This window comes from Pipra filicauda, unplaced genomic scaffold, assembly GCF_003945595.2.
Source record: "Pipra filicauda isolate LSUMZ 115617 unplaced genomic scaffold, ASM394559v2 scaffold39_size4671491_pilon, whole genome shotgun sequence".
Classification (NCBI taxonomy): domain Eukaryota; kingdom Metazoa; phylum Chordata; class Aves; order Passeriformes; family Pipridae; genus Pipra; species Pipra filicauda.
This window is the reverse complement of record NW_024104531.1, coordinates 3,123,665-3,150,766: the sequence shown is the minus strand read 5'-3', so window position 1 is coordinate 3,150,766 and position 27,102 is coordinate 3,123,665.

Below are 27,102 nucleotides of genomic sequence, written 5' to 3'. Positions count from 1 at the left end.
GAGGGAAACCTGTGGGATACACCAATGCTGGGAACAAGGGCTCCCAAACCATGAAGATGAGATCACAGAGAACAGCAGGATGTGCTTACTGAGAGAAAGAGTATTAGAAATGATGTATGGCCTCAGCTTTGACCCATGTGCAGACTGTCAATTGGTTAATCATGAAGGAAATCAGTGAGAAAAGCACCAATGCTTAGGAGATGGTCTTTAAAGTGCCCAGTCTGTGGACTGACAGTAGAAGAGCTCTTTCAAGTGATCTGTCAAATGACCGAAGCCTTACCAGACAACAAAGGGAGACCAATGTACAATGCAACCCAACAAAGGACACAAAAAATTCAAAGGACACTACAGTGCAATTCAAAAAAAAAGGAACTAAAGATTTCCAAAAAGATGACCTGATCAAGGAAACACTTTAGAGGTGGATCATGAGGTATTCAAGAGCAATGTCAAGTGACATGAATACTTGACTGACAAATTAGCATGCAACACCTAGCAGTTATGTGAACAGATTGAGAGGTAATGGAAAGCAGACAAAGCTACCAAAAAACAAGGTGGACGTGAACTCTCCATTAAGGAAATATGAGCACCAATAGCTTAGTGACTCCCTAACAGAGTTGATGGTAGCGACTCCTCGCTCGCAGTTTCTCAGAGAGGGTCTCAGTGGTGCGGTCCCCCTTCAGTAGGAAGAAAGAGCCACCAAGTCTCTTCTCTGGATTCCAGGGCGAAAAGTGGTTTATTTGAAACTCCCGCGGGCTTTTAAGGTCTCTGGGAGAGGGCTTAGAAGGAGGAATGTGATTGGGCCAAAATCTGGGGGAAAAGGAGTGGTTTGAGGGTTCTGCTAACCAATGGGGGATACAGGAGGACCAAAATCCAATAACAAGCCAGGGATTGAGGAGAAGCGGATGAGACAATCAATAAGGGTTGTGCAGAGGCGGAGACCGGTTTGGGGAGGGGAGATGACATGGTGCCGAGTGGGGGGGGCATGTGGATAGAGGAATTACATAGTCCAGGGAAAAACCATATAATAAAAATGTGAATCGTCCGTATTTTTCCACTCCACTCGATCCTGGAGAGCTGCCGCTGTGATGGACCCGCTTCTAAAGTTGTTCTCTTCAGGATTCATAATCTTTGCATTCCCCCACAACTCCCTGTAAGAATGGTGTCCCACCTCCACTGGTGAGGAGGAGAAGAACACCCACAAATCGATAGTTTGGGTATGGTTGCCCAGCACACTTGATTCTAAACATGAAGCCCTCATAGACAACAGTGCCCAATGCATCCTATCACTCTTAAATCAAATGGGAAGGGTGCCTGTTGTCAGCACTAGAATGAACAGGTGTATGACAGTCATGCATGAACAAATTAGTGTTGATAATAATCAGTGGAAATACACGTGCATTGTGGCAGACTCAGAAATTCCAAGAATTTTAGGATTAGGATGCCTGAGGGGTGAATATCCCAAAGAATCATGGGCATATGAGTGGGCCTTTCACTGCTGCTTAAGTCTCTTAGGACTGCTTGTAGAGTCAGGAAGTGGTAGGTCTTCAGAAGCTCCCTCAACAACATGTATTGATGACAACAAAGACTGCTCAGAAGCAATGTCAGCTCAGTTGAGATGCTGGAATTCCCATTTGAATGCAGAAGTATTGTCTTAAGGAGTAAGGGGTCAGCAGCCATTGTATTGTGGGAGTAGAAAAGAGTGGAAAAAAACACAGATGGAAACATCTGTGCAGAAGAAGTACAGTCACCCACCAAACACAACCAGTTCTTTTTGTTTGTCAAGTGAACAGACACATTTTGAACAACCAGGGCTCAGGAGATATATATAGGGGTGCAATCTTAATAAATACAGCATTAGCTTCAGTAATCTGGCTCTCCAAAGAAGGGGCATATATTCGGTTTTTAATAATAACTGTTGTCTGGGGTTCAGGGATAAAGTGTAGAATAATGAATGTAAAGATTTGGAAAGTAATTCATGGAACTAATCGAGATGAACTACCCAGTTAGTTTCCACATTGTCAACCCATTCTCAAACCAAAACAAGGATATTGAAGAAAACTCTAAACAAAAATTACTCAAAATTGGTATCAAAAGTGCAATTACTAATAGGTGAATATGCAATAAAACAATCTTCAAAATCCATAAAGGAAAATATTGACTATTACAGCTTGATATCAATAAGGGAGTCAAAATGTGCATAAGCAATTTCTTCTTCTTTAGCCGGGGATATATATATATGTAGAACAGCTTGCCTTGAAAATACTTACAAAGGTACTTCTGCTCTGATACTGTTCTTACATGTGATAGACTACTACAAAATAAATAGTGTTCGTTTGGTCCTCCTCTTATTAGATAGCATGGAAGAAAAAAGGTAACGGAATCCAATTAATAATGAAAAACCCTATTTGATTCTAAAACATGATCAGAAAATAACATATTCTGGTCTGTTATCAATCTCTGATGTGTGTAACTGAACTTATGACATAATAGCTTTCCATTTTTTTCTTAAACTACTTATTTGGGAAAGAAAATTTGCATAAAATTGGGTTTTATTGCATTGTTTTAAAATCATTGGTATAGATAGCTATTGTTGTCCAAGATAAGAAAGAAGTGAACTCTTTAAAAGTGAATAGTACATTAAATGTCCAACAATGTTTTTAAGGAATTAAACTTTTGTTCATAGGGTAAACAAATGCAATTGGGTTTGATGATTCTGATTTTAAAAAGTATTCACTTTACGGTTCTCTTAAATATCTCTTTATTAAAGTCCCAAGTGCAGTTTTGAAAATACAAACATCAATATATATAAATTAAAATGCTTTTCTACATATGATTGCATTACTTCAATCAATATGTGCTGTATAATCATGTAATCAGATAAAATTTTCAAAGATAACTAGTGATTCAGATTTTGTTATTATTTGGACTCTTAGTTTATTTATTTTTTTTAAAAAGCCTTACCTTCAAAGTGTATTTGATCATTACTTTCTGAAAATGGGCCTGTTTCATGTTTCCACTTAATTTGGACATGGCTTGGGGTACATAAAAGCTGCACATCGCTTTTGAGTTCTTGAACATTGACATAGATTAAAGTTACCAAATGATGAAAGGAGGAAGAGATAGAGAGATGGTGATAAGAATGCAGAATGAAATACAGTATTATTCTTTAAAATAATTTCATAAGACAAGGAAAATTTATTCAGATCTACTGTTGAAAAAGATCCAATGATATGAATAACTGAATTTTAAAATAAATTTAAAAAAAATTAAATTCTTCTTTGACCAAGAGTGCTGAGACAATAGGGAAACAAAGAGAATATAGGTAATAGTGTGTATTATGATTCATTTCAGCAGATGATGTAACCCCTTACTGAATAGCTCACAAACTGTAATGAACTACAAGGTACATGATATGGAAAAGGCAGTCTGCTGTGAAGAACCGAAGAGGATTAGGATTCCATGACAGAACTGAAGCCTATGAAAACATATGTGAGAGACTGATTTGTATGCTGCATTATTGCAGACATGACATGAAAATGAGGACAAGTGAACAAAGATAGGAAATCTGTGAACCAGGAGCATACAAATTATTTTTACAATAATGAAAAGGTGACATCCAATTTCCTCTAAACACAATAAAGAAAACCAGAAATGTACAGCTCATGTTCTCAGGGCATCTTTTTAGGCAAGGATGTATCTTTTTGTCAAAATGTATCTTGAAGAGAAGCTTTAGAAGCCAATTAATCGTTGTTCTCAAAAATGAAAAGGAGTACCAAAACAAACTGAGAACATTTCTCTAAGGTAATATTCTTAGCTTTTTAGATGGCTAGCTGTTCTGCTGTTCCCTAATTAATTGTGCATCATATGTCATCTTGAGAGAAGAGTGTGGGTAGAAGTAATATTTTTTTCTAAAGCTACAGATTCTGTATGTCTAACGCAGTATTCCATATTTGAATATTAGCAATAAGTGTAACTTTTAAAATCATTATGATGCTTTTCATTACTCCAAAAGTACAAAATGTCAGGGGGAAAAAAAGCAATTCATAAAAAGCAGAAAGTGAAATTTTTTGTCTCAGTATCTAGATTTCTGATCAAATGAGCAGTTTTAAAAATATTCTAACTTCAATTTTAACAATATAAAATAAGTTAAGAAAATTATATCTCTATGTTCAACTACAAATTGTACATTAGTTCCACCCCAAATTATTTTTGAGCTAGAATAGTGAAAGAATGAGTTTCATAAGGCCAGTTGATTTAGAACTTTCTACACAATGAGAGAAAGGTTTCAAATTTCTACTTAGAGCAATCTGCCTTTCTATTTCCCTCTACCTTAGACAGTGGGTCAGGAGGCAGCTTGTTTTTATTCATGCTTCCACATTGTTTTAATTTGAATGACCAAAAATTTCCAAATTTTTAGGTATTTTTCTAGTTGTTTATGAAAACATATTCTGACTACAGAGGATCTGCTACTGATTTGGTGCATTTTATATTTTAAGTAATCATATTTAGCCTTTTTTTTCCTTTATTTTCAAAAATATTCAGATTCAAAAATCATCCTTCCCATTTACGTGTGATTGTCACTTTTCTTTTTGAGAAGGAAAAGTGAAAAATTCTCCACAATTTACTTCTGCCTGGTTTTTTTATCTTTCTGTTGAAGAGTTTCTATAGCATTTATACTGCCTCTTTCCTGCATCTCCAAAGATGTAATGCCCATTTTTTTTCAGAATTAAAGCAGGTAGGCAAAAAGACCTTTCAAAACTCTACTCACACCAGAAGTAGAAGTACCAGCATTTATTTTCAGAGAGAAAGTCATTTCAGTAAGAGTAGAGCATTTAATTATATTAGGTTTAATGATAAATGAATAAAAATTTAGAAGAAACCTAATTAGTGCCATTGTCATTAGACTGTAGTCAATCTATGTAGTTGAGTAAGTTTGAGTTGGCTCCCTGGCAAAATCTCCAATGTTCAGTGAAAGCCTGCTTCCCAGAGAGGGAAGAAAAAAAAAAACGAACAGCCAAAGGCGTAGCAAAATATATATATATTTTACATATAAAACAGATATATACAGTGAGAATACTGTACACATAACCCCAGAAACCCCAAATAGCTTCCTAAAAGGGAAGAGGGGAAGGGAGAAGGGAAAAAGGACAAAAAAGGACGAAAAGGGACAGAAGCAAAACAGGTATGCACAATCTAAAAACCCGGTAACCAGCAACCTAAAGAACTGGCAGAATCTCACCACTTCCCTTGAGAGAAGCGGGACGGCTGGACACGGCCCAGCACTCTCCCCTCACGCGTGGCAGAGAACAGCAGTCACTGCAGGCCTCAGCTCCAGATAAGCCAGACCGAGACAGGGACCCACCGTTCTCGCCGGAAAGGAAGAGCACAAGCTCTCTTATCTACGCCTTATTTATACCTCAGGTTATGTAAAGGAATAGCATGGAATACTTCCTGGGTCATCTTCCTAGTTCCTTCCTGGTTACAAGCTGGTCTCCAGGAAGGCCTAGGGTGAAAACTATCATAGCGGTGTTAAATCCTGTAGTAATTGTCTTAAGAAATATCTACCTTGGAAAGAGAATTGACATCACATCTTCAAAAATAATGGGGGTTTTTGTGTTTTGTTGGGTTTTAGTTGGTTGGTTAGTTGGTTTTACCACACCTCAATGAGATTAATTACTTACTAAACATCAAGTTCAGGATACAAAAAAAACCCTGTTTGACTTCCTCTATTCATATGGAATATTTTAGGTATTATTAATTTATTTCCTAGTGAACAGGTAGTTCTCCTATAAGAAAGAACCTAAATAAAATTGCTGGAGTAAAATATTCAGAATCTGTGTCTGGCAGCACATAACTAGCAAGTCACTGTATATTTTTTTCCAGGGCAAGCTCAATATTATTTGTAAAGCTTATGAAAACATATAAGTAATCAAGTAAGCTTTGACTAATAGGGAAAATATTCACAAAATCAAACCAAAAACTTCTTATAACAGCCAGAAACCTATAAAATACTCATTTGTTTTGTTTTGTTTTGTTTTGTTTTAAATTAGTATATAACAATTCTGGGTTTAGCAAATTAACAGGTCAAAGGAAAGCCTCTCTAAGTAGACAAAAATGAGTAGAAAGTTGAACAAAGAGATTGCTATTTTGTGGAGTCATATCTTAGTGGAAACAAAAAGGACAGAGAGAATAAAGACACGAAATACACGAAAGAAAGAAGTAGATATGGCAATATGTTCACTCAAGTTTGTTTGCCTTAGCTACAAGAGAATAAAGAAACAACTGAAATAAATGGTTGGCTTAATTATTCTGAGCAGTTAGCCCTCTACAAGAAGAACATAAAGTCTGGTGACTCAGGCTTTTCCATGTCATTTTCTTTTTGTCTGATGTCTTTTATATTGCCAGGGGCACTCCTCAAGCTGGCTTTTTTTTTTTTTAATGTGTAAAATAACTTTAAAGCCTGTGTTTACTGCAAACCTCCATTTTTAGAAGTTACATTATTCTTTCTTGAAAAAATGACTGATACTTTGTGTTTGTTTCATTACTTTAAGTAATGTGAAAATTTTAATTAAGTATGGTATTGCAGCAATGAAAGGGAGCACTAAAACACCACAGACAGATAGAAGCTAGTAAGGTTTTATGTCACTTAATTTGTAAGACAACCCAACATCTCACTGTTTTGCTAAGCAGAGAATATGTAGTTTGCTTTTATTTGAAAGCACTATCCTAATTGGAAGGAACAGGAATTGATCAATAACAAATCCTGTTCATTTCTGTGCACCGCAGTATTTACATACAGACTACAATTCAGCTCAATTTCTTGCAGGTTCGTTTGTACTAAGAAACAAAAATATGGTACTTGAAAACATCAACAAAGTTCGATTGCCTGGTAAAGGAGGAATTTCTGAGCTCAGAATTCAGTTTTTATTATCTAATCCCATTTTTGCCTTAGTTTAAATAGTGGATGCGATAAATTATGTGATGTAATCATATAGCAAGAACAAATAGTAAGTGTTGAGTTGCTAATCATAGAGAAGCAAAACTGATGTACAGCTAATGAGATGACATAATCTCTCCTTTTGTCAGATAAACTTTAGTTATTCTGCCACTCAAGAAGATAGTGTCAGATATACAGAACCACTTTAAAGTTTCTTCTTTTGAAGATGTGGTCATTTATGAACAAAAAAAAAAGAAAATAATGAACACATACTTTATTGCACTGGGCAGGTTCTTTCCTGTGCATTGGACTTGCACTTAGTGCTCTTGCCTATTCCGGAGAATTTATGCTTTATTATTTTCAACTTGTTTCCAATATGCAGTTCTCAAGAGAATGACAATGCTTCCTTTTTCCTATAGTCTATTTTTGCATAATTGCAATGAAATTACTTTTCAGCCCTGCAGCAACAACAGCTGTTTTGTGATCATTCAAACCTATGCATTTTTGAAGAATATAACCGTAGCTGAGAAATTTTCTCTGGTGAGATTCAGAGCAGAAATATTGTTTTTCCCTTGGTATTTGCATTAGCATGCATATGTTTATCTGCATTGAAATAAGTCAGGAATAGTCATCAAATCATTAATCTGAAAAAGTTCTTTATATTTTTTTTAATTATGGACATTTCTTATCTATAGGTTAACTAGATAAATAGTACATGATTAGCAGTTCAAACAATTATGGAACAAGAATCTTTCTCAAAACTTTGAATGTGTCTTTTAGTCAAAAGCAAAGAACAGTTTCATTGACATAATTTCCCATTTCTTGCTATTCTTCTGAGGAGAGGAAGTTTTGTAAAGCTGCGTGGTCGCATTTTCATTTTTTGGCACTTTATAAGTTAGAGAAAATTCTGTAAAATTAAGGAAGAGACAAACACATGATAAGGAAGATGATTGGTTTAAAAAATTAATTACCAGGAAAATATTTAAATGAATATCATAGATAAATACTTACCCATAAGTATTTTTCACTGAAAGTAGATATAAATGTAAAAATTGAAATAAACCAAAATGGAAGTAATTTTAGTTTGGCTAAAACTTGTCATGTGGTTAGCACAGTTACAGATTATTACATTAGAGCAGAAATTTTATGGTGATAGTACTGCCAAACTCTTAATTTCTTTTGAAGAAAATACATCTGCTCATAAGTTTTCAAGACTTCTACATAAAGGTTTACTTCAATGGAAAATGAAACTTTCTGAGCTTTATAAAACCAGAAATGTTTCAGGCATCTCTTTCTTGATAATCAAAGAAATCGAGTGCACTGTGGACATGAAATGACAGATTTAAGTAGTACAATATGTTATATGGCCACAAATCAAATCTCTTGTAGATACAATCACAAAAGGCTCAAAATGAAAAAGGAATGTTGAAGATTATTGTCTGCAGCCAAATTCCCAGCATTAAGAAACAGAATAGTGCTTAAAAGGTCAAACTTTGTCCCCATAAAGAAGCTTAAATATTTTAGGGAAGATAGAGTCTTGATTTGAAGAACTCATTTATGACTCATCTGATATTATTCCAGAAAGATAGTCTTCATAAATTAAAGAGAATACATTCTTAGAACTAGAAGTTACAGCCAGAGAAATTACAAAGTCATGCACAGAAAAATCAGTAGGTAATAAATCATTTACATGTTTCTATAACGATTTCCAGGAGCTTTAGGAGCACATTCAGAAATCAGCAACAATTTGGTTAAGAGCTTGTAGTTAATGCTTAGTTACCCGACCAGCATCTGCACATTGAAGTCTTTTATACTTTTTATATCAACATATTTAAATTTTCATACAGGTTCTTTCAAGAGGTATGCCTTTAAATGTTCACATCTGTCTCCTTTGTTCTAGTTTCATTGCAATACAGTATCTTCCAAATTTCCTTTGTTATACTTTCCTTCTCCAAGATTCTTCTTAGTCCACTTCTAAAAGAAGTTATATCTGGTGAATTTTCCTTCAGAATTACACAGAAATTGAACTAAGATGAAGATATCTCTTGTAATAGCATAAAAATGCATATCACATATCTCATAAATGTACTTTTATTCATATATATTAATATATTTTTTCAATTAATTTTTTTTTTTTTGTACAGCACTTTCAATGACACATCATCTTCTGAACCTCTTCTGCATATAAGGACTGCTATTTGATCTTATTACAACACTCGGCGTTTGTGGGGTGTAACTGCTTTCCACTGCTGCATTTTTCAGACCATCAGTTTCAGACCCTGGTATGATGACAACCTGTCATATGGTGACAACTCCTGTAGGGCACAGACAACACTGTTACCGGTCAGTGATGATGATGCATTTAATCTCAGCCAGACTTCCTGTTGGCCCCCGAACAATGCGGCTGCAAAATGAGGTTTACACATGCCAGTTCTACTAGGCCATAGTATTGAATATTTCTTTACTCATTTGTGGATAACACCACTGTAAAGAACATATTAGTACTACATCATGTCTTCTCTTGGGATTTGATGCTAACTGGAATGCTTGATGATCAGAAGCATACTCTGCCACAGGAATTAACATGAGAAACCTGTGTAAACACAGGTGTAAATCTCCTATCACTTTCTCTTGCCATTGCAAGTCAGCACCCGAATCTTCAGAGGTTATTTTATTAGCTTATGTATAAGTTGATTTTCTCAAGGAAACTAACCATTCAGATGTTCTGAGTAAATAACATCAGGATTTTATGCAGTTCTGAAGCAAATAAGTTTGGTGGTTTGGTATCTGTCCAAGCTTAAAAAAAAAAAGCTTAAGAATGTTTTGGATAGTTAATTTTAAAGGAAAGAAGTATAGATTTATTTCATACTGTATTCAAGATAAGGGAGGAAGTACAAAAGTCAGTCTCCTTTACTGTTGGAAACAATAATCTTAATCACTTCATCACTTTCAGATTTCAAAACTGGCTTCTCACTGTGTTGTAAATTACTTATGAATACTAACTCAAGCAGAAAGAGTGCTAGTAAGAATCATATACTGACATTTTCCAAGCTTTATGATGTTATCAACCAGGTAAAACATGACAAAGGGCTTCTGTAGGCCAGTAAAGAAGTAAATGCAACTTTTAAGGGTGCCTACTCGAGACATAAAATGCTAGAACCTTATATCACATGGTAGGTAGCCAATGGTTATGTCAGGAATTTTTAAAAAATGAATATGTAGAAGTACAGGTACGGACAGCTTTCTAGATATGCAGTAAATTTTAGTAATAGTATTGAAAAACTATTACGCAAGGAGTTATCTTTTTTTTGTTTAAAAGTTTTCATATGTCCAGGAATTTGAGATGCTAATGTACCTTAACAAAAACATTTTCTGCCGTGACATATCTTGTCTTCCAAGTCAAATCCAAAATATTTGGCAGAAATATTTTTAAGGCTTTTTCTTTGACCTTTTCAAAGAGATTGTTTCAATATCAATAGCCAAAATGTCTTCCTACAATTAGGACGAACTAAATAAAGAAGAAAATTCTGTAAGGGAAGCCTTACATAGAAATACCCTATGTCATCACAGCCATAGGTGTTGGGGTTTTTTCCATGTGTATTCCTTCTTTTAGATACTTTTATATCTAGCACATTTATATGAATACTTGTATATATGTAGTGTTTTCACTGACTTGCACAAGGCTACTCAAGTTAAGCATGGTTATCTGTTTATACAATAGGGTAACTCTTTTTTCCAGTGGTTGCTGTGAAGTTCTAAAATTCATAATGTACCAAATATTTACTTCTGAAATAAAAATTAAAAGGAAGACTGACTCATTAGATCCAAGATCACTTTCCAGCAAGATGTTTGGGTGACTGTGACTATGGTATGTTAGCAAGTAAAGGCAGATCTATATACTGAAACACAGTTGATAGAGACTGTATGTGTTTGGGTGGGGATGGGAGGAAGGCATGGACTTCACACCGGGACTGAATGTTCATAAGTGATTGAAGAATATTTTTGGGCTCCTGGGCCACATTTTTTAATTTATTTTCATCTGGAACAAATCCAGTTTGTGTAGTCTGCTAGTACTCTGTGACATAAATCAAAAGCATGACTAGTGGGAATGTTTAGAAGTTTCACTTCAAAAGCACATTCTAGTGCAAATTTACAGCACTAATGTACATATACCCTGTTTCAACTTCAGAGTATGACTAAGCCCACTAAACAAATGGAACTGGGAAGGGAAGGGGCCAGGGGAAAGGGTTAAAAGGCATATCTACTCTGAGGATATGAAGTATCCCAATTAATTTCTGTGCAAGACACCTGCGGAGTTAGTTGTCTTGTGCAGAATTGTTAATAAATACTTAGTGTCTGTCTTCATGTGTCCCTTCTAAATGGATAATGAAAGCTGTAGATGGCCAAGACTAGAAACACTTTGCCCTAGAGCCTGTAAGTTATACCACAGTTCCAGACATTCATCCCATGAGAACAGTTTCATGTTCTTCAGCTTTCAATATTTTTTGAAATATTTAAAAAAATTTGCATAAATTATCATTTCACATCATGAAGACAAATAGAAGATTTTCAGGCAATATGGTTAATTATTGTTGAATCTTTTTCTTCAGGGTGACTTTTTCTGCAATACCTATTTCTTTGCTTACTGCAATATTGCATTTCTTCCAACACATGATAAAAAGAGAATCTTTTATGTTTTTGTTCAGTCATGTGAAATTACTAACTGTTTTTAATGAGGATCTGGGCTCTACTGGAGATTCTATTGGCTATTGCATGAACAGTGATTTTTCACTTTCAGTGTACTTCATGTATGTTTAACTACTTCATGTACTTTATCAATCAGCTTCAAGAATTCAACCAGATTTTGTCTTATTGCATTTACTATGAAGACAGAAGACAGCAAGAAAATAAATGAACAAAGCACAAAATAAATAGCCACATTCCTTGAATTGCCTTTAATATCATATTAAAATTGAAAGATCATGTTTGATGCTCCTTTTACCACTTTACTTTACAGTACTTAGTATTTCCTTTGGCTATTGTGTACCACTTCTATATGCCCATGATGTATACTTTTGAATGTAACTATCTTCATGATATGCTAAAATTCCCAAGTAAATGGGATACCTGATTTATTGGTGGGCAAGTAAAACTTTTCTTCTTCTTCAAGTAAATGTAAAGAGAGATTTAATACCAATCGTTATTCTAAGAGAACAATCCTAATAAATTAAAATTTAAAAGGGCAGTTAGACAAGTTTTATTTCAATGCATTTGATTTTTTTGCTGAAGTTAAATGATTAATTCACTTCCAGTTACATTTTGCATAGTGAAATATGCTCAAAAAACAACCTGTGTTTAAAGAACTGTTGGCATGGTAATTTATTCTCATTTAAAATCCAAATTATAGCTCATTAGGGATCCCATATTCTGGGGGGAATGCCCATCATTGGTTTTGTTAATGATTCTCTAATGCTGTAATTCTGTATGAGTACATGCATTAATTTACATGTAAAACTACCAGCATGATTAAACCAGATTTGCTGTAATGTCACAACCTCTAGAACTAAATTTAGATGAAGACAGAAACTATTCTGTCTTCAGTATGTAAAAATATTAAAATCTTAAATGACATTACTTTGAACTGAAATTCTTTTATTCAAAATCTGCATGAAAAAAACTAAATCATCTATTACTTTGAAAACTTTCTATGGCTAATGTAATAGGTAATATATAAATTGCTGTAAAACATATTTTTCAGCTATTGATTTTAATGATTATTTACCTAAGTGAGGGGTTTTCTATTCTTTTTTTTTAAAAAAAAAAAACAACACCTTTTTTAAGTGATTACTGAAAACAGCTGTGACTGATTGTATTTTTAAGATAATTTTGTGACTCAGATTTCAGGCTGGAAAAAAACCACTGTGACTCATTTTATCTTAAGACATTATCGTTGTTAAAGTCAGTCGAGTTTTTGCATAAATGGAAATCCTCTGAAAGTGTTGATGTTGTATCTATGTGCTAATGGAAAAAATTACTTAGACTTTTATAAAAATCAGGAGATATGATTCTTGTGACGTTTTGTTAAAAGAAAGAGGATGCAGAACTAAATTCTGCATTTCACCATTACCCCACTCCTTTGACACTTTCTCAGTCTTTTACAAAGAGGTTGTAAAATCCTAGTAAATTTGATTTGTTTAATTTGATGCCCAGTTTGGCGATTTCCATTTAGAGCTTTAACTTAGAAGCACACTGTGAGACAACTAGCAGTGTTTGGACAATTACTATCCTATAAAAGGGATTTTTTTGGGTTTTTTTTATGTCACACAAAGGTGAAAGACACACCATTTCACCCTAAGGTCTGTGTAATACACTATCTGACTTACAAGCAAAGGTATAGTGATTGTCACAAGATTTAATGATAGAAAACTGTATATCACTATTAAATTAAGATTATTCTTATAGGTAGCTTCCAAATCAATTTAATTAATGCACTGGTATCAGAGTGTAATATTGGTTTAAAAAATGTTGTATGCATTTGTGAATAATGTGGTTTTTAAATATGCAGTCCCTGAGAAACCTTCTTTAGTGTGGCTACTTCCTTCAGATATGCTTCAAATATTTTTTTTGGCTCATGACTAAAGAGTAGGGATAAATTAACTGGTTTTTAATGTGAATTAAATAATTTTGTTGGGTATCTTTATGTGCATAAAGCTCTAGGGCTCTATCTCTATAGGACTCAAATGTGCAAAATGCGTATTTTAAAGCAATGAGCTATACACTCATCTGCAACTTGAGAATGGTACTACTCCTTCCTTCTTGTTCCCAGTAATTTTGACCTGATTCTATACTTACCAACATAGATAAGCGACAAGTAGAAGCCATCCAAAATTAGAGGTAATATTTTAAACAGGAAAGATGGAGTAGTGTCCAGTAGCTGTGAAATTCATTGAGGGAAATAAAAATTAAAATAAAGTGCAGCTTTATAATTGTGAGGGTAAGTTATCATCAGAACTCAGAGTAAATACTCTGAATAAGATGAGAAATGTTTCTAAAACTTTATGATTTTAACTAAAAATTGCTATGTTAGCCTGAGGAATATGCTGCATGAAATCCTTGGTTTTGTGTAGTTTTAATTCTTAATTCTCAAGTCTCATTTCTACATCTTAACTTTGCATGGCTACTGAATTCTTGTGATATTATAGCAACAGGTTGTGGATATTCTTTTTGGAAGCAAGAATACTACGAGCTCACAATGACAAAATGTTTTCAGTAATACAATGCATTGCAAGTCTCCTTATATTTGTAATCAAAAGACAGCTTTAAGTCTGCAAACTGTAAAATTGAATGCAAAATCTAGTGTTTCAGGAAATCACAAGGATTTCCAAGGAATGTTCATTTGAATTCACAATTAAAATTCAAATGACCAATACTGAGTCATAAAATCCAACCTGCAAAGGATCATTGCTATCAACTTTTCTTTTGCAACTGTATCTATTTCATAGAATCATAGAACATGCTGAATTGGAAGGGACCTATCAGGATTATTGAGTCCAACTCCTATATGTAGATTGTCCTACATAGTACAGGAATAATAATAACTAAATATGCTGCAGTGAATTCTTATCCAAAAGTCCTCAACTTTGGGTGTTACTTTATTAAAATAGTTTAAACACAGCAAAGTCTGCCTGCCTTCAGAGCATGGGACGTGGGAAAACTGTTCAGACTTTTTCAAAGGTGCAAATCTCTGAACTATCTTCTTATTTTTAAACCTTTTGAAAGACAACTCTTTTGAACTTGTTCTTTTTACCTTGACAGATAATCATGTACCTGGCACACACAGCCTCTGACATATGCACTCACAGATGTTTTAAAACACTAAATCCTTTAGCTATGTTTCCTTTTATACATGAAGAGGTATAATTTGCGCAAATGCAATTTAATAAGCAGCCTAATTATAATTTACAAACTTAGAAATACACTAAATTTTGTTTCTGTTTCAATTAAGTAGTTGACTAATTATTCTATAAACAGAATTAGTTAACATAGAGGGAGTCAAAAATGAAAACAGGAATTAAATCATTCACTAAATGGTTCAGTAAAGTGAAAGGCACTGCATGATCTCTTTTACTATTTCTATCAATATGCTCTTGTTAATGCCCTGATTCAGCAATATTTTTATTTATGTGCCTGAGCAATTCTCAGCTCCCCAAGGGCACTGCCAGCCCTGACCATCCCTAGGGCTCCCCCACCTCCCCACAGCCCAGGACCCCCAGGGCCAGCAGCCCCTGTCCCAGTGACCCCACAGCAGGGCTGGTCTCCAGTTCCCCACAGCCCTGCCCTGCCCACCCATGGGTCCACATCCAAGCCTGGTCTCAGCCTGTTCAGGGCTGCCCCCATACCCTCCTGGCTGCCCTGGTCCTGGCTGCCAGACGCTGCCATGATGGGTCCAAGGGAGCCCCTGACGGGCCAACACATGGCCCCAGGTCACTTCCAGCCTCTGCAGCGCCCTACAGCATTCGGCATGGGATGCTGGTTATCATCCAGCTGGCAAAATCACCCAGTATGTCCCTAGTGAAATTAAGCAGAGGTCTCAAATGTGAACAGCATACACAACAGGAAACAATCTGCAGCATTCTGGCAAAGTGTGTCAGGCAGACAAAAGGCAGATTAGTAGAAGTCATGATCTGAATGCCTAGAGTCTTGTAGAAAGTCTGAGCTCTCATGAAACTGGAGAGCTTTGTTACAGTGATGAAATTTGGGAAAGACAACTTCTGTGGTGATGTATGGGGAACTTCTCTGACATGATTTCTGAACAGGCATCAACTTGCATCCCATTAGCTCAGAAAAAATGTAGAAAGACCATGTCTGACTGCATAATATGCCTGCATGCCTCACCTCAGCATTCAGCATGATTTTCCCCTCTTAAACTCTGAAAAGGGGTGATTCTGCCAGAACTTTGAGGTCAGTAAAGTTGGATCTCTTCCTGTACAAGTTCTCAAAAAAGACCAAAACTATTTTAAAGATAAAAAAAAAAAGGAAAAAAATCCTCATAGCAATACGCATATCAATATATATCTGCTTTTATATAGAGAAAATTCTAGTAAAGTGTTTTAACAAAAAATGGGCTTATAGTCACCTAGCGTCTTGGACCCTATGACCTTCCAGGCTGGCACTTTGCCTCTATGCCTGGCTTCGAGGTGGTATTTCTCTTTTTCTTTACCTTCTGTCATGCATGTCTTCTGAACATGTTTGTGGCCACCAGGCTGAGGGAGGTGATCCTCCCCTTCTACTCAGCCCTAGTGAGGCCACATCTGGAATATTGTGTCCAGTTTTGGGCTCCTCAGAACAGGAAAGCAAGGAGTTATTGGAGAGGGTCCAGCAGAGGACTACAAAGATTATTAGGAGTCTGGAGCATCTCTCTTATGAGGGGAGACTGAGGGAACTGTTTAGTCTAGAGAAGACTGAGGGGCGATCTCATTAATGCATATGAATATCTCAAAGGCTGGTGTCGAGAAGATGATGCCAGATTCTTTTTGGTGGTGCCCAGAGACAGGATGAGGAGCAATGGCCATAAACTAAAGCACAAGAAGTTCCACCTCAACATGGGGGAGAAATTATTTACATTGAGGATGGCAGAGCACTGGAACAGGCTACCCAAAAAGGCTGTGGAGTCTCCCTCTCTGGAGACATTCCAAACCTACATTACTATGTTCCTGTGTAACTTGCTCTAGGTGACCCTGCCTTGGCAAGGGAGTTGGACTAGATGATCTCCAGAGGTCCCTTCCAGCCCTAACTATTCTGTGATTCCGCTTCTCCTGGAGGAGCCTCAGGTTCACATGGAGACACCATTTCTGCTCATCCTCAGAGACCTCTGCCAGCGCAGCCCCTCGCTTTTGAAAGGAACATAGTATTGATAGAAAAATTTGATTCCATTCACCTATGATGGATCTGCGTCATTTCATCCCGTTGTCTGTTCACTCACATTTTTACACAGTATAGTCAAATTGACACATTTGCAGTCTGTAGTGCACTGTAGTGCACAGTGTACCTCATCTTTCTCCGTTATTGCAGGGTGAGGAAATGTGCCCGTCTGCATCAGCTAGTTGTTTTTCAATGCTGACTTCAGGTAACTGGAGAAAATCCTTGCCTAATTTTTCCATGTGGTCATAACAAATTTATATCCAGACAGTTTTCTTCATTCCCTTGGCTACCTTGCTTCCAGAATGTCATTCCCTGATGACCAGGTAGAAAGGTTGCTACTAAAAAAGGAATTCAGGTTTGAGCTAAAGTGGTACAAATATTCTAAAATGTTACTTTAAAATATAAATCCTATACTCCTATATTCACTCCATTTCTCATACTTTAAAAGGGGAGTACCAGCCTTGAAAATACCTTGGTCAAGACTTAAAATGTGTACACTTTCCTAATTACTTGAAGATCTACCTCTTCATATTCTGCTCCAGCATACACCTTTGCAGAGTTGTTTCTATTAACCACATAAATATGAAATGTTTTCTTACACTGAATAATTCCAGAGTTGGCATCCAGTAATGATATATGTTGATGCTTTTGTTGAAATCAGTGGTTAAAAAAATCTACTTAATTTATGGGAATATATAATTAGGTATAATACATTTTCTAAACACTATTTGAGTGTTCTGCTTCTGAATGAAAACTTTGCCTTTTCTTTTTTCTTTTTTTTTTTTTTTTAACCCAATTGTTGCTAGAAGCATGTTGTCCACTGGACAGGTACAGGCTGAATATTGAAAACGGAAGCCCTGTCGGTTAAATTTTATACAGTTCTAGTATTCCTAAAAGAAAAGTTGGTAATCAAAGGTATCTCCAGTTTGGATTTCAGTTCATATTTTCAAGTCTAAAAACTAAGATTATTTAGATAATACTCTCGATAATGGAATTGAGTTTTTGATTGAGACATTATTCAGGAAAAGTGTACTGCCCTGGGACAGAATGTACTGCAGAAGTTGTGTTAAACATTTTGGCCTTAGAATAGCATGATCAAATTGTTTCAAGACAGCAAATATAAAAGTTGTATACAAATAATATTAAGTCTTGCTTTCACAGGCAAATTTGAATCTCACTTTAAGGTCAGTTGAAGGCACACTAAGGAGGGGCAGGTGCACTGGTTGTATGTTGGAATTTTGGTTTTATTTTTATGTCACACTTAACTGTCATACATTGCAGTAATGTAAATGTATGCATCTGCAAATAAATTAATATATTAACTAATGAAAGCCTGAGAGTTATAACTCCATCAAAAAAAATTGTGGGTTTATGTAATTTATAACATTGTTTAAGCTACGTAAGCTTTTGATAAAGTGGATTTTCAGACCTTTCAGAATCTTCTAGAAACACAGGCTCAAACTACAAAAAGAAAAATAAAATTAGTCTGTTGGTCTCTCCAGTGTGTCATATCCTGACTTCTTTCCTTTAAAATAATCCTCCAAAAATCCCAGAAATGAGTAATATTCAACTGTTGCACTTCAATCTTGCTGTCTTGTTTGCATGTTTTAATGTGTGGTTCTAATACCATTTTTTCAGATGTTTCACTTCCAGCACTTTATTCTTGTAACTGAGACATGATATTGCTTTTTAAACCTGTAATTTAAATGGTTTTTATATATGATTTGTAATATTGTCTCTTAATATAGAAGTATTTAGTAATAGAACATGTAGCCAATAAAACAATTAAATAGAATGGTGGGAGTGAAAAAAACAAAAAACAAAGTATAGACTCTAAATAGACATCTCAGCAGTTAGTATAGAGTGAGAACTGTTGCATTACTGTATGCTTAAGTAGCTCTGATGAAGTAAATTGGATTATTCACCTCAATAAAGCAAATAGAATTTGGTTCTTTTATGTCTAAAATGCTTTGGTCTAATTTGGAATAAAATTGTGACATAGATGAAGCAGGAGGAGGTGAATACTGTTGACTTTTTTCCATACCTGTTCTGCATTTTATATGGATGAATTGCAAAATACATCAGCAAACTACAATTACACAGAAACAGGACTATCTGTTAAAGAAGCATCTCTAAAGCTACTCTATTTTGAAAAAAATTACTTAAATAAATGTTTCTTAACATTGTTGATTATTAGGTAATAAATATAAGTAATATAAATAAATATATTTGATTTCTTCAAGGTTTTTTATAAATACAACTTTCACTAACTTAAGAGCTGTTTGAACAACATAGTTGAATATATGTTTAATTGCTTTGACAAGTTGAGGACTTTGATACAAACAAAGTTATCATAAGAAAATTAAGTGATAAGATTAAGGTCCTAATTCTTTACCAATTCAGATTAAAGGTAAAATTAAACGTAGTGGAATAAGAATTTGTGCCCAATAACATACAGCCATTTTTTTTTGTAGTTTTGTGACACATTGTGCACTTCCAGAAGGATTTTTTTCAATTTGTACACTGTTCACCAAATTCACTTTTCTAAGAAGGGCTTTGTAAGCTTTCTGAGTTTCGACAGATTTTTTCCATTAGGATGTGGTAAATTGTTCTGTTTGTCACTATATAAAATTCAAAGAATTGTGTCCTTTTTCCTTTTTCTATGATATGAAAGATTATATATCATTGATACTAATTGTAGTCCCGATTTGTCTAATTATGTGACTAAGCTGAGGGGGTCTCAGCCTAAAATGTCTCAGAAAGCACAAGCTAATATTTAAGAATTTGCAAATTGGCTCGTCTGTGTAGACAGATTTCTTTTTTTTTCATATCTTTTATTAGACGAACTGCTGTCCTTAAAAAAACAGCAAACTTTAGGCACGTATCAAGGTTTAAAAAATTATTTTAATGAAGCCTGTCAATCCTTTGATAAGGATTCTCTGTATGGATATCCTAAGTATTTGCTTATAGATCTCAGGAGGAACTAGTGTGGGAGAAGAAATAAGTCTTAGACAGGTGCATTAGGCGCTACAGTTTTCCCGAGAATTGATTTTGAGCCCTGTCATGGTTTAACCCAAGCCAGCAACCAAGTACTGCTCAGCGGCTCAATCACTTCCCAACCAGTGGGATGGGGAAGAGAATCGGAAGAGTAAAAGCTAGAAAATTCATACATTGAGATAAAAACAGTTTAACAGGGAAAGCAAAAGCCACACATAAAAGCAAAGCAAAACAAGGAATTAATCATTGGATATTAAAACAATTGTAATTCTCCTTTTTTTTCTACTGAATTCAGCACCATTTTGTGCTTGAGTCTCAAGGAATTTACAGCACTTCCTTATACAAAAGAGATTGCTAAAATAGGGGTTTGGGGTTTTGTGGGGTTTGGGTTTTTTGGTTTTTGTTTTGTTTGTGGGTTTTTGTTTGTTTGTTAGTTTTGGTTTGGTTTTGGGTTTTTGGTTTTGGTTTTTCCTTTCCTGGATCTAGATGTATTTTCTGGAAGTGGAAAATAATGATGCAAAGTAAGACTTCATACACCACAAGGTACCTCAACTATTTTTATTACTTCTAATATAATTTATCTTTTCACTGAGGTTCAGAAGGTTGAGTGGTGTTAAAAATGGTTTAATAATAATTATATCCAAAGAACAAACACATTATGTTGGTATAATCCAGCTTTTATCCTGGATCCCTAAGTTTTTTGCATCCATTCGCTGCACTTTTGGCCCTGTATTACACAGTTACAAATATTCACAGAAGTTGCACTTTCAAATAGGAGGTATATTCATATGAAAAAGAGAGTTTCTAGATGGACATGTTCTGGAAGCTCTCAAATTTAAAAATTCATGCATTTCAAACTAGTTTAAAACTTTCTGTTTGTCAGGTCATCTGAAAAAACCTTTTCCCCTCATTGATAAGAAACTAAGGGTTAACCAAGGTTAGATAAATAATTGTCTAGGTTAGATTTTTTTTTCTCCCAAGTGTTTCTAAACTGGGGAAAAAGAGTTTTCTAATATTATTTTATGGAACTTTTCCACTTTTCTGCTGTTGGACCTTCTTTGTCAGCCTCAATTTTAAAGTCATATTTAACTGCCAACAAAATTAATTTGTCTCAGATTATAAATTTATTTGGTATTTTCAGTCCTCCTAACCTTAATTAATCAATTAGTGGGATATTGTTGTGAAAGACTGCCAACATGATACTTCACTCAAATTAAATGCCAATTGTTAGTTATTTTAAAATGTCACACTACCAAAATATTACATAACTGTTTAATGTATGTAAAAATGAAAATGCTTTGGTACATGCATGCGTTCTCAAATGTAGTATTAGGATAGTTTCTGGAATTCCTTATACTATTCTATGCTGTTGAGCTTTCATAACTATCATGAGGAACTGACATGTGTAGTAATCTTTCCTTTGAAATATAACTGCCTTTTTTTGGCTGTTTGAAAGAAATTAATAAAAAAAATCTAGATCAGCTAAGACCAAATTTCTAGAATTCAATGAAGAATATATCTTTGAGATTTGTCTCACTTCTCTTTAATTTTCCAAAATTCAATAGATCTCAACAGTTAAAGTTGGTTGTATTCAAACTGTAACTGTTTAGTATTACGTAATATATAGGTTTGCATAACTTTACCTGAACTTGAAGCCACTTATACCTGCTTTTTTGCTGTGATAATACTAAGTTTTTTATTGGATAATAGAAAAGTATTGCTGCAGGAATGAGCAAAGAAAAAAATAAAAATCAAGCTTCTTTTTAATGAGTATTATTCATTGCAGAATATTTCAATAAGCCAGTATAGCACAGTTATAGTAATGTCAGCTCAGAATCTAACAAAGAAGCAAAGATAAATCTTATGGACTGTTTCCCACCAAGCAATATCTGTGTGGAGTTCCAGGTCAAATTTAAAGTAAGGTCGGATTTAACAAACGAGCAAAAGATGATCACAAGTGTGGAGGCAATCTCTTGAGATGTGAAAATTTTAAAGAAAGTTTGAGTAATACTGTTTCAGACTATTTAATTTCACAGGTTTGGAGACTGTAACTCCAATCTACCATTTTTTTGTTTATTTTGTAGAAAGTTTATCCTGCATTCATGTCTTACTACAACATTTATCACACTCATACTCATTTATGATAGATCAGAAAAAATGTAAAATCATTTTCTCAAACATCTGTGGTATAAGCACTTTCCAAAATATGGCAAAATTTTCGTAATTTTTACAGGTAGAATGTTATTAGGGACAATTCTAGTAACAATGAAGAGGGTTTGGGGGATCAAAAAGAGTTTGTAGAAAGAGCAAAAAACTTTTGACATTCAAATTAAAACAAATATGTCTGTGGGAAAAGTCTAATGCTTTATGTGTTTAACTGAACTTCAACAGGTCTGTTCTTCAGACTTTGTATAAATGAAGGCATCTCGTTTTATTAGTCTATATTTTCTCTCCCTAAATAAGCCTAGTTTTTTCTGGTTTGTATCAGTGTATGTATTTTCTAATGCATGTCAGGTTCTCCGATTATACTCTGGGGAATAGGGAAGAAAAATCTCTAAATAAATAGTTAAATGTTATTTGTTAGTTTATACAAGCTGTTCATCAGAAATAGGGATTACAAAAACACTATTTCCTTTTTATGCTCCGAAAATTTTGTTGTTAGCTGAAATAAGATAGTAATTGAATAACAGTGGCGTAAAGCACAGTTAAGGTGACACAAATTAGACAGGTAATGTGTTATTATTTGAATAAGATGCTGTAGCTGGATCTATTTAATCTTCAGAAAAATTAAGATATCCAATTTTATTACTGCACATAAGTAATGAAAATATTAAAAATTTGTCATTGAAATCTACAAGTAGCTATGGCATAGGCAAGAGAAAATTTGGCCAATAAATCACATGCTATTCAGGATCAAAATACTATTTATGAGGAATAATATACTTGTTGGTTTGTTTTGTTTGTCAAGGATCCAGTTTTCTACATATATTTTCCTTAAATCATATTCTGAAAGTTAGAAGTAGTTAAAAATGCTATACTTCAGAAAATGTGTTTCTCTAGTCATTCTAAATTTTAGCCTCTTTGAGGTGATTTTAAACAGCTTAATTAACTTTGAAGATACAGATAATAGTTTTGTTCACAGTTCATAATTGTGGATACTGTGATATCTATGCATATAGATAATTTACCAATGCATATAAATAGAGAAAATATATTTAATTTTTGTTAATACCTCCATATCAGATGAACTTTATTTCTCTACTGTGCTTGTGTAATTTTCAAACAAAAGAACCAAGATAGGTTATGCAATTTAGCTCAGATTTATAAAAAAAAATTCTATGAGAAAGTTAATACTGTAACTGGATTCTTTCAAGTTTATTCATCTTACCAGACACAAAAAAAGGTGCCAAAATGTTTGCAACTCACACATGCCGGGCTGCTCTTTCTAGTAAACCCCTTGACTCTTTAACAAAATAAGCACCTATACAGAGACTCTGTGTTCCTTTTCATGTGATGATTCACAGTCTTGAAAAGAGGAAATGTAAAATGAACATGCTCTCTAAGATTGTTTTCTAAAATAAAATATAAAGTCATTTCAAAGCAAAGTAAAAAAAATTCCATCCACTCGTTAATAAACTGAACTTGTACTCAATATTTAGTCAGGAAAAGTTAAATCACTGAACTGTCACTAGAAGTTACTCTGTAATCCTTGTGGCAGGTGTTGTCAGGGAAATGCAATCCACTATGCTCATGCAGTATGGGTTTTGAAGCCTAGACTAAGAATAAAGATCAGAAAGTGCTAACTAGAGTCACAGATACTTCCTTGAAGTCCGACACAGAGGAAAACTTGGATAATAGTCTGTCTTGCAGAGAGGGCCTTTTACACTCATTGCCATTTTTTTCTGGGTTGTATCTTTTACAAGCTAAGGGCAATTAGTGCAATGTTCATGATAGAGGGGATTAATAATCTTTCAAAAGCAAGACTGTATTTAGAAAGAAAACACTCATAAAAATCTAATTTTTTCACCCTTATGTAATCTTCAATTTAGGTAATAGGTAGCTCAGGAAAAGAGTTCATCTAAGCTCAGATCAGTGGCTGTGAAATAAAGCTTGACCTCCAACTATTCATCAGTTGCTTTATAAAGTGATTGTATAATATAGGCCATGGGGGGGGGGGGGAAGGGAAAAAAATCCACATAGATATTGTATAGCATTAATTATTGTAAGGGTATTCTTTATTACCTTTGAGTTTGATGAAGTTTCATGGAGACTGAGAGAAAGCAGCATTTTCTGTATACGTTTGAATAGAAAACTACCAGAGAAACCATCAATTATCATCATAGTAGAACAGTAATAGAATACCAGGTTGGAAGGGACCTCAAGCGTCATTCGGTCCAATCTTTCTCATCAAAAGCACAGTCTAGATGAGATGGCCCAGTACCTTGTTCAGTTGAATCTTGGAAGTGTCCAACACTGGGGAACATACCGCTTCCATGGGTAGACTATTCCAATGGCTGATTGTTCTCACTGTGAAAAATTTTTCTCATGTCCAGTTGGAATCTCTCCAAGAGTAGTTTGTACCCATTACTCCTTGTCTTTTCCATGTGACTCCTGATAAAAAAGAAGCCTCCATCTGCTCTATAGCCACCTTTTAAATACTGGAATATGGTGACAAAGTCTCTGCTAAGCCTTCTTTTCTCCAAGCTGAACAACACAGTTCTTTCCTCTTACGGCAGGCTACCCAGTCCTTTGATCATCTTTGTGGTCCCTTGGGGACCATTAGGAGTTGTTGAGATAAAAAGATAGGCTTATTGAAAGAAAATGTATGGGCTTTGCTACATAGCAGTTGGAATAAAGCAAAATGTGACTGAGTTGATGATCTGAAAAAACTCATTAATTTGCTTATTCCAGTGATATTTTTTTCATTTCCCTCATTCCATAAAGTTGTTAGATTTTAAATGTCACTCGTTCTTCAGTCGTGGAAGTGTAATGTCATTTTAGATGTAGTATTGGATACTAGAGGCGTGATAAAATATTTATTTGAACTCAGTTGATTGAAACAACTTTTTTCATTGTGAGATAGATCATGAGAAAAGCTGCAATGCATTATAATATTTATTAACTCCTGAGAAAATTTATCTTAGACAGAAGGAGTCCTCTTATGTTTCAGAGTAAACCATATGCATACATAAGCATTATACATGAGAAGTAAAGAAGTAGTCTACAGGTTTTAGTAGTAGGTGAGATATCTTTGAGAATGAGGATTCCATTTTCCTTAATACCGATGATTTAAAACTTAGATTTTCTTTGTCTCAATAATTGCCTATAAGAAATAAGAATTTTAAAATGTACAATCTATATACCTCAGTCATATTTGAAACATACACTGTGCATAACTTACTTTAAAATGTTTATTCACTTACATCTTATATGTTTTAGATGGGAATATTTTTACTAATTTCATCCAAGTCCCTCAGAAAATACCTCAGACATTCCCATGCTCCTTTGCTGCAAAACAGAGCAGGCCCAGTCACAGTTTTGTTGACTCTAATTACTCATAATGCAGGATCAAATTTTTCTGCCCTGGTCTGTAAGCAGTTTTATCCATAGTCATGCAGACAATTATGCATACTTTAATGCTACCTAATCTTTGGCATAGCCCTTATCACCAGTGTTCAAGGGAAATTAATACAAATACTCATCAGGATACAGAAGAACTGTTAGCATGTAAACAGATTTACAGACTAGCTTACAAAAAGATATATTAGCTTAATTAAAAAATGCAGTGTGTAAAATGTGCTTACTTTCTATAGTACCATCAAGAGGGTGAGCACTGGAGAAGAAAAATTATTTAACGTATTACTAAAAAATGTTTTTGAATGCTTTGTAAATCTATATTTTTCATTATTGCCTTTTTGAGTGCTTGAAAATGTGATGTTGGCAAATGTTGTAAATGTTGTTGACAAAAGCACAAAAGAAGTTTGCTGCCTTTAACTTCTGTTACTATGAACTAGACAGAATGAAACACAACAGAAATCAGGGATCCCTACAGAATGCATACAATAATGTTATTGTTTACTTTCTTAACGTTATTAATCTACAATCTGTAGAAAATTTGTGCATGAAGCAGAAAATTCATGTGTAAAGTCGTGGAGTTTTCTATAATACAAGAAACAGAGTTTTCTTGATTTTTGGCTTTCATGACAACACCAACTTTAAGGATTAACTACCAGCAGTATTCAACTTTAGGCAGCTACCAGAATTATTCATTAAAATAATACAGTCTGACAGAACTTGAGGAATAATGTGTCTTGCATGACTATGTGTTTTATATTATCATTGAACCACTGCTCAATTTTTCTATCATATAGTTATCTTGGAGCTACCGTCGATTCTTTCAAAATGCATTCATGCAAAAAAAAATAAGAACAAACAGCTCAAATAATGAAAGACCACTGGAATAAAAAATGTGTCTAGTTCTTCACTGAGAGCCTTTTTACATAAAGTATCTTATATGAAACATATTGCTGTGTAAAATTGTTGTTTTGCAATGTTCATTTTCTCTTCAATGTCTGCTGGACATGTAATGTGAAAGTGACTTCACTGAATGCCAACTAAGTAGTAATTGTTTTCCATTCTGATAAAGACTAATAAAAATCGGGTCCCATTCTGCTAGTCATAAAAATATAGAAGCAGAAGATTCAGATTCTGGCCCAAAAAAACTTCACTTCAAAATAAATAAGGCACAAATAATATGACAAAAGACAGTTCCTAGAATAAGGATCATCAGTTAAGTGCTTTAGAGTTCAGAGCTAGTAATAAAGAAATCATCTAAGAAGGTGAAAAGAAAGAAAATAAGGAGTAAAACTCCACAGTTCTCCATAGAGGGCATTTAAACTATTATTCATTAGTGCATGACAGTAATCTGGGTTAGGGAGATAGAAAGCTTGATGAATGAATGTCCGCTCATACTTGCTTGAATCTTCTGTCTCCTGTTGGAAGTAATTTCTGGCTTCTTCTGACTGCATTTCTATTTTCAATCTTCACACCAGTATATGGAGAGGGATGTCCTGGTACTAAAATTTTCCCTACATTATATAGGAGGTGTTACATCTGAATAGGTCTGTTATTCATTATTGATGCTGGACATACAAGAGATATGAAAAACATTATGTTTAAAACCCTAACTAAGAGGGTAAAAGTTCAAAATGGGCTATTAATAGGTGAAGAAATCAAAAAATATAACA